Consider the following 9982-nt stretch of genomic DNA (forward strand, 5'->3'; position numbering starts at 1 on the left):
ACGCAGTCTAATGACTGAAACAAGTAAACAATAAAAGAAGATAGATAGCTGGAGGGAGGGGGAGAGGGAGAGGGAGGGAGACGGAGGGAGAGAGCGGGGGAGAAGGAAAGAGAATAATGATATCAATTAAAAGTGAAAGTTAGAACAGCTGACCCAAGAAGGGAGCAGACACTAGGGGCTGTATATATCAAATTAAATATCACAAAAAAGAGAGAGAGATTGATGTCTCACCTCAAGTAATTGTCAGTCCTTAAGGGATTTACCTGTCAACAACATGGGCCAATAGACTGGGTGGGGAGGTTAATGATCTGATTAATAACGGCATGATGGAAACATTAGAATGTCAGGCACATTGGAGTGTCTTGTGGTGTTTAGTTACATTTCAACTCTTTACATTCTGAGATCAAATCTCACCATGGTCAACTTTCACCTTTCAGAATTGGTAAAACAAAATACCTGTCAGTCAGAGGACCTAATATTATTAATAATTCATAAGTAATACCTTCCTTGCTAATTACTGAAAACAAAATCCTTGGTTTGAGAGTAACCCCGTCTTTTTCCTTACTTCTTCCAACCTTGGAAACTTTAACCCTTTAACATTTAAATCGGCTATATCCGGCTAAAATATTCTACCTACTTTATGTTCAAACTGACTGGGTTTGGTTTCCTCACACTTACCCTACAATGTCATTCTAAAAATAAACCATCACATCACTGAAATCTTAAAGCTACAAGATTAACTTAGAACAATGTAAATAAATAGGGATTACACTTAATGGAATAATCTGAATGCTAAAGAGTTGTGGGTGCTGAACTTCCTTCTCAAACCAAAAAATCAAAAGAGGATGTTGCTGCTGCTTAATCCTAGTTAAGCAGATCTGTTTATTATCAAAGACGATTCAACATTGCCCATCCAGTCTTTTCAAACAATTTCTCTCAAATTATCAAATGTATCAAATAATATGCCCAAGCACCTCCACTACTTTGTTTTAAAGATTGCTGAACTGGGGTTCTCAACAGTTTTGTAATACAGTGGCCCTTTTCACTATATGAGGTTTACAAATAACCATATTCTATGATTTGTGACAAAAAAAAAAAAATAGGAAGAAAGGAAACAAATGTAAATCAGCAGTTATTTTAATCCAACAGAAGCTAATCCTGTACAGTGGCTTATTATCCAAATCATATCATGCTGGCACCATATAAAAGGCATTCATGCTGGTGCCATGTAAAGTGCATTCATACTGGCAACAAGTAAAGAACAAGCATGCCAGCACCCAGCACACTCTGCAAAGTGGTTGGTGTTAGGAAGGGCGTCCAGCCATAGAAACCAAGCCAAAACAGACAGTCGGAGCCTGGACAGCTCTCTGGCTGGCCAGCTCCTGTCAAACCATCCAACCTAAGCCAGCATGGAAAACATATGTTAAACAGTGATGATGATATAATTGTCTCTAGATTGAGCTGCTTTTTAGATATTTGCTAGAACTTGTGTTCCTAGAAATAACTAAAGGAGATGAAAATTTATATAATAAAAGCATATTTAATCTTGGTGCGTCATCAATCAAACTTCTACTCACTGAATACACAATGTCCAATGCATATGTTAATCCCAACAAAGATTTTTTTCGAAAATGTGTTTAAATTATTGAACCTGGTCTAAATAATTTATTTCTAAGAAATGTAATGGCCCTGCTTCCCATAAACATGCAGCATCTCTTAGTAACCCCTTAATATTTAACATCTTCTTGTGAGCTTACAACTCCCCAAAGAACCATTGTGGTATAGTGATAAGAAAGAAACATTTGACTGTTATTTCTAGCAAATGGAATAATGACCTTGTGCAGGCTCTCCATGTACTCAATGTCTGATAATCTCAACAAGATTCAAGCTAAACCAATATTTAATCTGTTCGTGACTAGATTTCTAATGAGATACACTATCCAACATTTCAATTAATTTGGAAACTAATAATGATAATAAAAAAAAAATTAAAAAGCTTTACTAAAATTAATTATTCTTTCCATTACGAAATTGGTGTTGAGTTCTTATATATATTTATGAAGGAAGGTTTTTGAAATGGAAAGTTTAGAACCAGAAGCTGTCTCTGGTGGATTTGGTATCAAAGGAAAAAGAGAAGATTTAACAGCAAAATGAATAAACTGAGCAAATTCTCTTTACACAACCTTTTTCTCAGTTCTCTCAGAAGTCAAAAGTGGAAATTTGTCTGAGATTATTTGGTTAGTAGTAAATAGGAAATCAGATCTTAAGTATATAGTAGTCTAGATTTACTAAAAAGTGCTTACAGAACATCATTCAACCAATGTGAGACCAAGAAGGATAGAAATTCAACTCTTTTGATACCAACCTGTTCGAGACTGCTCCTGTTGTTGGCACTCTGTCGCTTACGACGTCGAGGGTTCCAGTTGATCCGATCAACAGAACAGCCTACTCGTGAAATTAACGTGCAAGTGGCTGAGCACTCCACAGACACGTGTACCCTTAACGTAGTTCTCGGGGATATTCAGCGTGACACAGTGTGACAAGGCTGACCCTTTGAAATACAGGCACAACAGAAACAGGAAGAAAGAGTGAGAGAAAGTTGTGGTGAAAGAGTACAGCAGGGTTCGCCACCATCCCCTGCCGGAGCCTCGTGGAGCTTTAGGTGTTTTCGCTCAATAAACACTCACAACGCCCGGTCTGGGAATCGAAACCGTGATCCTATGACCGCGAGTCCGCTGCCCTAACCACTGGGCCATTGTGCCTCCACTGAGACTGATCCTACACACTTCATATTTTAAAGTGATCTAAATCAAAACATTCCAACAGAATTTCATGTTAATTTATGTTCTAAACACCAGCTTAATAATAATTTTTTTTTGGTGCAGCCTTCCAGCTTGTTAGCCATGGTCAAACCATCCAACCCATGCCAGCATGGACAACGGATGTTAAATGATGACGATGAATTCAAAATTAATTGAAACAAAGGCAGTGTATTCCAACAGTAATATAGGAAGAAAAGGATTAAGTTAATAAACACAATGGATTCTGGCTCAATCCCTTACAGCCGGTACTTTTGGATCGGGTCGGACTGGATTGCCCATGTCCAGTCCAGTGAAGAATGAAGGCCTCAGCATGTTCTCTCCACCAGCTACAATCTGGTCTGGAGGTCATTGATTTGAACTTGAAATCATACAGGCTCGGTGAGCCTACTCTGTACCAAACTGGTTCAACATGGCCTGGCAGAGGGATACAGTTTTTTATACTCTTACACAGGAGTAGTTAAGTCAGTTCCAACAACCCAAATGCTCAAATGGTATTTATTTTATCGACCACCAAGAGGACAGAAGGCAAAGACAGCTATGGCAGAATTTGAACTCAGAAAGTAAGGACAAATAAACTACTGCTAAGCATTTCCCACAGTATGCTAATGATATTGCCAGCTTACCAGCATATGACTTCTAAATATGTGTTTCTAATTTATGCACAAGATCAAGAATTTTGATGGAAAGTGGAGAGTTAGTCGATACCACTGACACCCAGTTCTATATCATAAACACTGGAAGGATAAAATGCAGAGCTGACCAAGGCAGTATTTGAACTCAGAATAAAAACAGCTGAAATAAACATATTACATGCGATTTTTTTCCAGTACACAAGTGATTGTTATTGTAAATTAGCAGAGTTGGTAGAGCATCAAATAAAATGCCTTGTAGTATGTAGCCTGGCTTTTGGGGTTCAGTGTTCAAATCCTGCTGAGGCCAACTTCAGCTTTCATTCTTCTGGGGGCAATAAAAGTACCAACCTAGATTGGTGGAATCTATCACCCCCGCCCAACCCTTCAGCATTTAAACCAGCTGTATCAGACCCAAATATTCTACCTGCTTTATGTGCATACTGGACATATCTGACCTGTCACACCTATCCTACAATGGCATTCAAAAAATACACAATCACACCTTTGGGATCTCAAAGCTATAAGATAATGCAGGATTAATTCAAAACAACACAAATAAATAAACAACATATTTAACCAAGAAATCTGAATGCTAAAGGGTTAACATCTATTTCTAACTTAGGTAGGCACGACACCTAAAATTTAGGGGTTGAAGTAGGGGTGGGGGTAATAACTGATTATACAAATCCCATTTGTTGACTGGTACTTTAAAGACAAAAACTGACCTTGGCAGGATTTCGGCTCGGAACAAAAAGAGCTGGAATAAATACTGCCAAACATTTTCCTTCCCAATGCTCTAACAATTCTGTCCACATACCACCAACCTAAACACAGGAATCTTTTTATCCTTTTCATTTTTTGTCATTGTCATCATTTAATGTTCGTTTTCCATGGTGGCATGGGTTGGACATTTTGACAGGTGCTGGTGAGCTGGAGGGCTGCACCAGGCTCTAGTCATCTGTCTTGGCATGCTTTCTATAGCTGGATGCCTTTCCTAACACAAACTGAAACAGAATTTCTATCTTAGATTTTTATTTATTTATTTTTCTTTTACCTTTTACTTGTTTCAGTCATTTGATTGTGGCCATGCTGGGGCACTGCCTTGAAGAATTTTTAGTCGAATGAATCGACCCCAGTATTTATTTTTTTTTTTTTTTTAAAGCCTGGCACTTATTCCATCAGTCTCTTTTGCCAAACCACTACATTATGGAGACATCAATACATCAATACCAGTTGTCAAATGGTGATGGGTGACAAATGTAGACAGAAAGACACACACAACACACACGTCCGGCATTCGCCATGATAGATCGCTGACCACTACATTTCTATTTTTTTTCTCTCCTTGTTTCTTTCTGTGTTCCTTTCAGTTGAAGAGCGTAGGTTCGAAACGTTAAAGACTCTCTATTCCCAAGCGTTATACTAATACATCCATTTGTTGTTTACACCACCTGTCTTCGTCTGTTGTTTTTTTCGTAAATTCTCCTATATATATATATATATATATATATATATATATATATACACACACATACATACATACATACGATAGGCTTCTTTCAGTTCTTGTCTACCAAATCCACTCACAAGGCTTTGGTTGGCCTGGGGCTATAGTAGAAGATACTTGCCCAAGGTGCCATGCAGTGGGGCTGAACCCAGAACCATATAGTTGGGAAGCAAGCTTCTTACCAAACAGCCATACCCTATATTTTTTATTTTTGTTTTTTTTTTTTACTTTCCTATTCATCTTCTCTACTTTGGTTAGATGGCTTTGTTCAAAACAGTGGTACTTTCTTGGTTTCCATTGTTTAATAAGTGACTTTATTGCTTGTTCGTTTGTCCCTCCACCATCACCACCACATATTTTACTTGCAAAACAGCATGTCAAACGAAACTAAGTAGAAAGGAGATTAATGGATGTTATAAAGAGGCTGTTACATGCAGAGGAAAATTGCCAAGTTTAGAGACAGCCCTTGGCACATAAACCACGAGAAGAAGAAACAGCAACAAATTCCACCCTGACCATTGAACTGAAATTCGAAGTTTTCCTTAAATTAAAAGTGATAGCAGACTTCTTAACAATTGTTTCTTCAGTGTTTTGGTGTCAGTTATTAAATGTGGGGGTCCTAAATTGGCAAATTTTTTTTTTGTAGATACACTGATGGTTTCTCTAGGTAATTCACCTCTGACATGATTAGTATTATGGTCTACTGGTCTACATTACTGACAGACATCAATATTATAAAAGAAATCATTATTATTATTATTACATTCTGAGGTCAAATTCCACCGAAGTCGACTTTACCATTCAGGGTCAATAAAATAAGTACCAGCTGAGTATGGGGGTCAATGTAATAGACTTACTCCTCCCCACAAACTCGCTGGCCTTGAGCCAAAATTTGAAACCATTATTATTATTATTATTATTATTAAGACAGAGAGCTGGCAAAATTGTTAGCACACCAGGCGAAATGCTTAGCAGCATTTCATCCATCTTTACATTCGAGTTCAAATTCCGCCAAGGTCAACTTAGACTTTCATCCTTTCGATGTTGATAAATTAAGTACCAGTCAAGTACTGGGGTCGGTGTGATCAGCCATCCTCCTCCCCTGAAATTCCAGGCCTTGTGCCTATAGTAGAAAGGATTATTATTATGATAAAAGACATAATAGAAATCATTATACACCAGTAATTGGGATTCTGTTATTGATAATCTGACAAAGGGCATAGGATTGACAAAATCCTTGGAGCATTTCTTCAAGGAATTAATATTCTTGGTTCAAATCCCACTGAGTTAACTTGGAATTTCATCCCTTTTAAAGTCAATAAAATCAGGGCTGTGGAGTCAGAGTCGTGAAGTTGGAAACAAGAGGTAGCTGGAGTTGGAGTCATAGTTAGTAAAACTATACCGACTCTAACATCTTTATTCTTTAATATGAACCAGTTATAACATATAGGCCTACTCAAAGTACAAGCCTATGCATATGCTTTATGAGATATGTAGACCGCAATCACTTAATTACATAAAGAGGAGTCCAACTTGGAGGTGCCGCCAGAGTTGAAGTTTTTTGTTTCGATTCCACAGCCCTAACTAAAATAACATATTAATCAAATACAGGCATCAGTGGTACTGACAAGCCCCTTTCACTTATAACTTCAAACCATTGTCCCTTACAGACAATTTTCACTAATATGGTAAATATAGAAAGATTTTTTCAATGAGGAGGGTTAATAATACTGAAACATGTCCAGAGTTGTCTCCCTTACTTATTAAAATCAGATAAAATCAAAATTGGTCCTAGAACTAATGTTTTCTTCTCCTCACCACATAACTATTATCAGCTAAGTAAGAAGTTTCTTCTCACAACATTAACTATGACAAACCTTAACTATTTTATTATATTCCATTCTACAACATGAGGAAATGATTTATTAACTGCTCCAATGATAACAGATCAAATAACTTTTATAGAATGTTGCCCCTGTATTTATTTTTTGCAACAATAATTTGAGGGAAGATGCATTAAATAGGTTAGTAGGTCGAGTAATAAGAAGCAGCTCTTCCCTCGATTAATGCCTTCTATTAGTTTCGACTTTTATTTCATTGGTAGATAACTGGAGAGAATGGGAAAATGTTTAAATTTAGCAGCCAAGCCAAGAAATCAACAATTCAACACTGTCTTTTTTTTCCTTCTTTCTACTTCATCTCCAAGCCTGCCAATTTATCTAACGATATTGCGTTGCTGTTCTGTGAACAGCAACAAACTGACTGGGATAATTAGCATTGAAAGACGACTGCATTTATTCAAAGCAAATTAAAATTGGAAATCGCATTACCGTGAATGCATTGAAATCAATCCCATTCTAAATTATTCCTAATACACTCACACATATATACACTCACACTGAAACAAAACCATATACATACACATATATACATGTAAACATGCAAACATACATCACCATTGTCATCATAATGATGATCATTTTACATCATATTTCTTTTCATGCTGGACTAGGTTTTATGGCTTGTTGTGGTGCACGTCCTCTTTGCACACGTGGCAACAGAAAAATTTGGCTTTGTTTAATGTCCTACATTGTGAACTGAGATGTATTACATCAGGCCACTAACACCAAAGAGTGGGTGATCCTTGTGCAGAGGACCAACACACCCACTTCCTTCAGTTAATCACCTTCTCCCGACTAAAAGGTCTTTATTTACATTATTTACAATTGACGGATATTTGTCCTCATCTTGTTTGTTGTTAACACAACGTTTCGGCTGATATACCCTCCAAGCCTTCATCAGGTGTCTTGGGGAAATTTCAAACCTGGGTTCTCATTCATAAGGTACTTGGCAAGCCTGCTGGTGCTGGTGCCACATAAAAAGTGCCTGTGCCATGTAACAAGCACTTGCCAACGGGATTAAATACCACAAAGTGTTTTCTTCAACCTTGTCAATTTTGCTAATTTGTTGCCATTTAGAAGAATAATTCTTATTTATTGTTTAATCAAGAGAGGAGGGAGACACCCCCAAGCCAAAGACTTGATCCAAATGCTTGAAATGTGTGGACTGCAGTAAAGATGCCCAAGGACCTGGGGGTGACAACTGATTAAGACCACCACCCAAGTAGGCCATGGTGGGATTTGAACTCAGAACACAATGAGCCAAAACAAATACCATGAAGTGTCCCTCTAATGCTCTAATGATTCCACCAATATAGGTTGGTGCTTTCATTGCTCCCAGAAGAATGAAAGCTGAAGTTGGCCTCAGCAGGATTTGAACACTGAACCCAAAAAGCCAGGCTACATACTACAAGGTATTTTATTTGATGCTCTACCAACTCTGCTAATTTACAATAACAATTGTTACCAGCATAACCTTACTGGCACTTGTGCAGGTGGCACATGTAAAACAACATTCAAGCGAAGTCTTGCCAGTGCCGCTGGATTGGCTCCTGTGCAGGTGCCACGTAAAAAACAGCATTTGAGCATGGTCATTGCTAGTACCACCTGACGGGCCCTCATGCCAGTGGTATGTAAAAGTACCCAATACACTCTCAGAGTGGTTGGCGTTAGAAAGGGCATCCAGCTGTAGAAACTCTGCCAAATCAGATTGGAGCCTGGTGCAGCCATCTGGCTCGCCAATCCTCAGTCAAACCGTCCAACTCATGCCAGCATGGAAAGCGGATGTTAAACAATGATGATGATGATGATGATGAATACTTTATATTATAGGCACAAGACTTGAAATTTTGAGTAAAGGTGTCTAGTCAATTACATTGACCTCAGTAATTGAGTGACATTTATTCCTTCAAACACAAAAGGATGAAAAATAAAGTTGACCTCAATAGAATTTAAAGTTAGGACATAAAATGCCACATCATTTTGTCTGGAATGTTGAAAATTCTACTAGCTTGCAATAATGATAATGATAATAATAATAATAATAAAAATAATAATAATAATAATGATGAGCAGTGACTCTAATGGCTTAACTGATTGGAAGTGTTGTCACATACATGTTTTGTCTTGGTGTAAAAGATGGGCTACAGCAAATATTCTGCTCACTACCACAGATTTGCTTGTCAGTTTGACCTTAACCACTTGAGCATGTCCTTTAGTGGCTGATGATATGTGCATCTCTGATCACAAGCAGAACTAGTGGGGGAGCATCATAGTCATGTGTTGCGAGGAATTCTTTGGGGTTTGAACAATTCACCTCTGGAAACATGGGTCCTTTGTTCATCATCCTTAAACAACCCATATTCACAGACCTTTTGGGCAGGATGGACTATTAAATCAGAAGAAAATTCTAACTAGGTCCCACCTGCAAGGTCATGTGTTGTTTATCTTGATACAAGATCACTATGTCACACACAGATGGTGGTGACGCATGTGCCTGGTGTACCCTTAACAGGACAAGTAGCCATGGTAAGTATATTGGGCTTTGTATATTTGTACCCCAGTATCACTAAAGGCAGAATCTGAACTCAGAACATAAAGATGATCAAACATACATTATGCATTTTATCCAGCATATTAAAGATTTTGTCAGCTTGCCACTTAATAATAATAATAATAATAATAATATTAATAATAATAATAATAATAATAATAATAATAATAATAATAGTGTCAAATTTTGGCACAAGGCCACCAATTTTAGGGGGAGAGGGCCGAAACAGATAGGCTAAGTCAAAGTAGCTTCTGTGAACTTACCTTAAGTGCAATGGTATAAAGATATGGTTACATTTCCTCTAGCAGCAGCAGCAGCGACATTGGCAGTAGCAGCAGCATCTTTCAATGTGTTTACGGTAAAATTAATCCATTTCATCAAAGGTTATTTCATCCTAAAAATGATAAAACAGAAAAAGATAAATATAAAAAACAATAAACACAGTGGGATTGAACCCAGGATCTAGTAGTTCTGAAGGGAACTTTTTAACTACATTCCCATACTTGTACCAATTTATAGTACATCATTCTACTATTGCACACACACACACACACACATATATATATATA

The 9982-nt window shown here is 37.6% G+C and overlaps 1 protein-coding gene across 1 annotated transcript in view; it reads right to left on the bottom strand.

The window, feature by feature from the left end:
- The window catches only part of LOC106867812 (FERM, ARHGEF and pleckstrin domain-containing protein 1), a 303490-nt gene that overhangs the window by 214134 nt on the left and 79374 nt on the right, over positions 1-9982 (bottom strand). Inside the window, exon 2 of the mRNA XM_052976041.1 lies at positions 9677-9807. The gene's annotated coding sequence lies outside the window, so the exon portion shown is untranslated. The remainder of the gene's footprint in view (positions 1-9676; positions 9808-9982) is intronic.

This window comes from Octopus bimaculoides, chromosome 23 (genome assembly GCF_001194135.2).
Source record: "Octopus bimaculoides isolate UCB-OBI-ISO-001 chromosome 23, ASM119413v2, whole genome shotgun sequence".
NCBI classification, from domain to species: domain Eukaryota; kingdom Metazoa; phylum Mollusca; class Cephalopoda; order Octopoda; family Octopodidae; genus Octopus; species Octopus bimaculoides.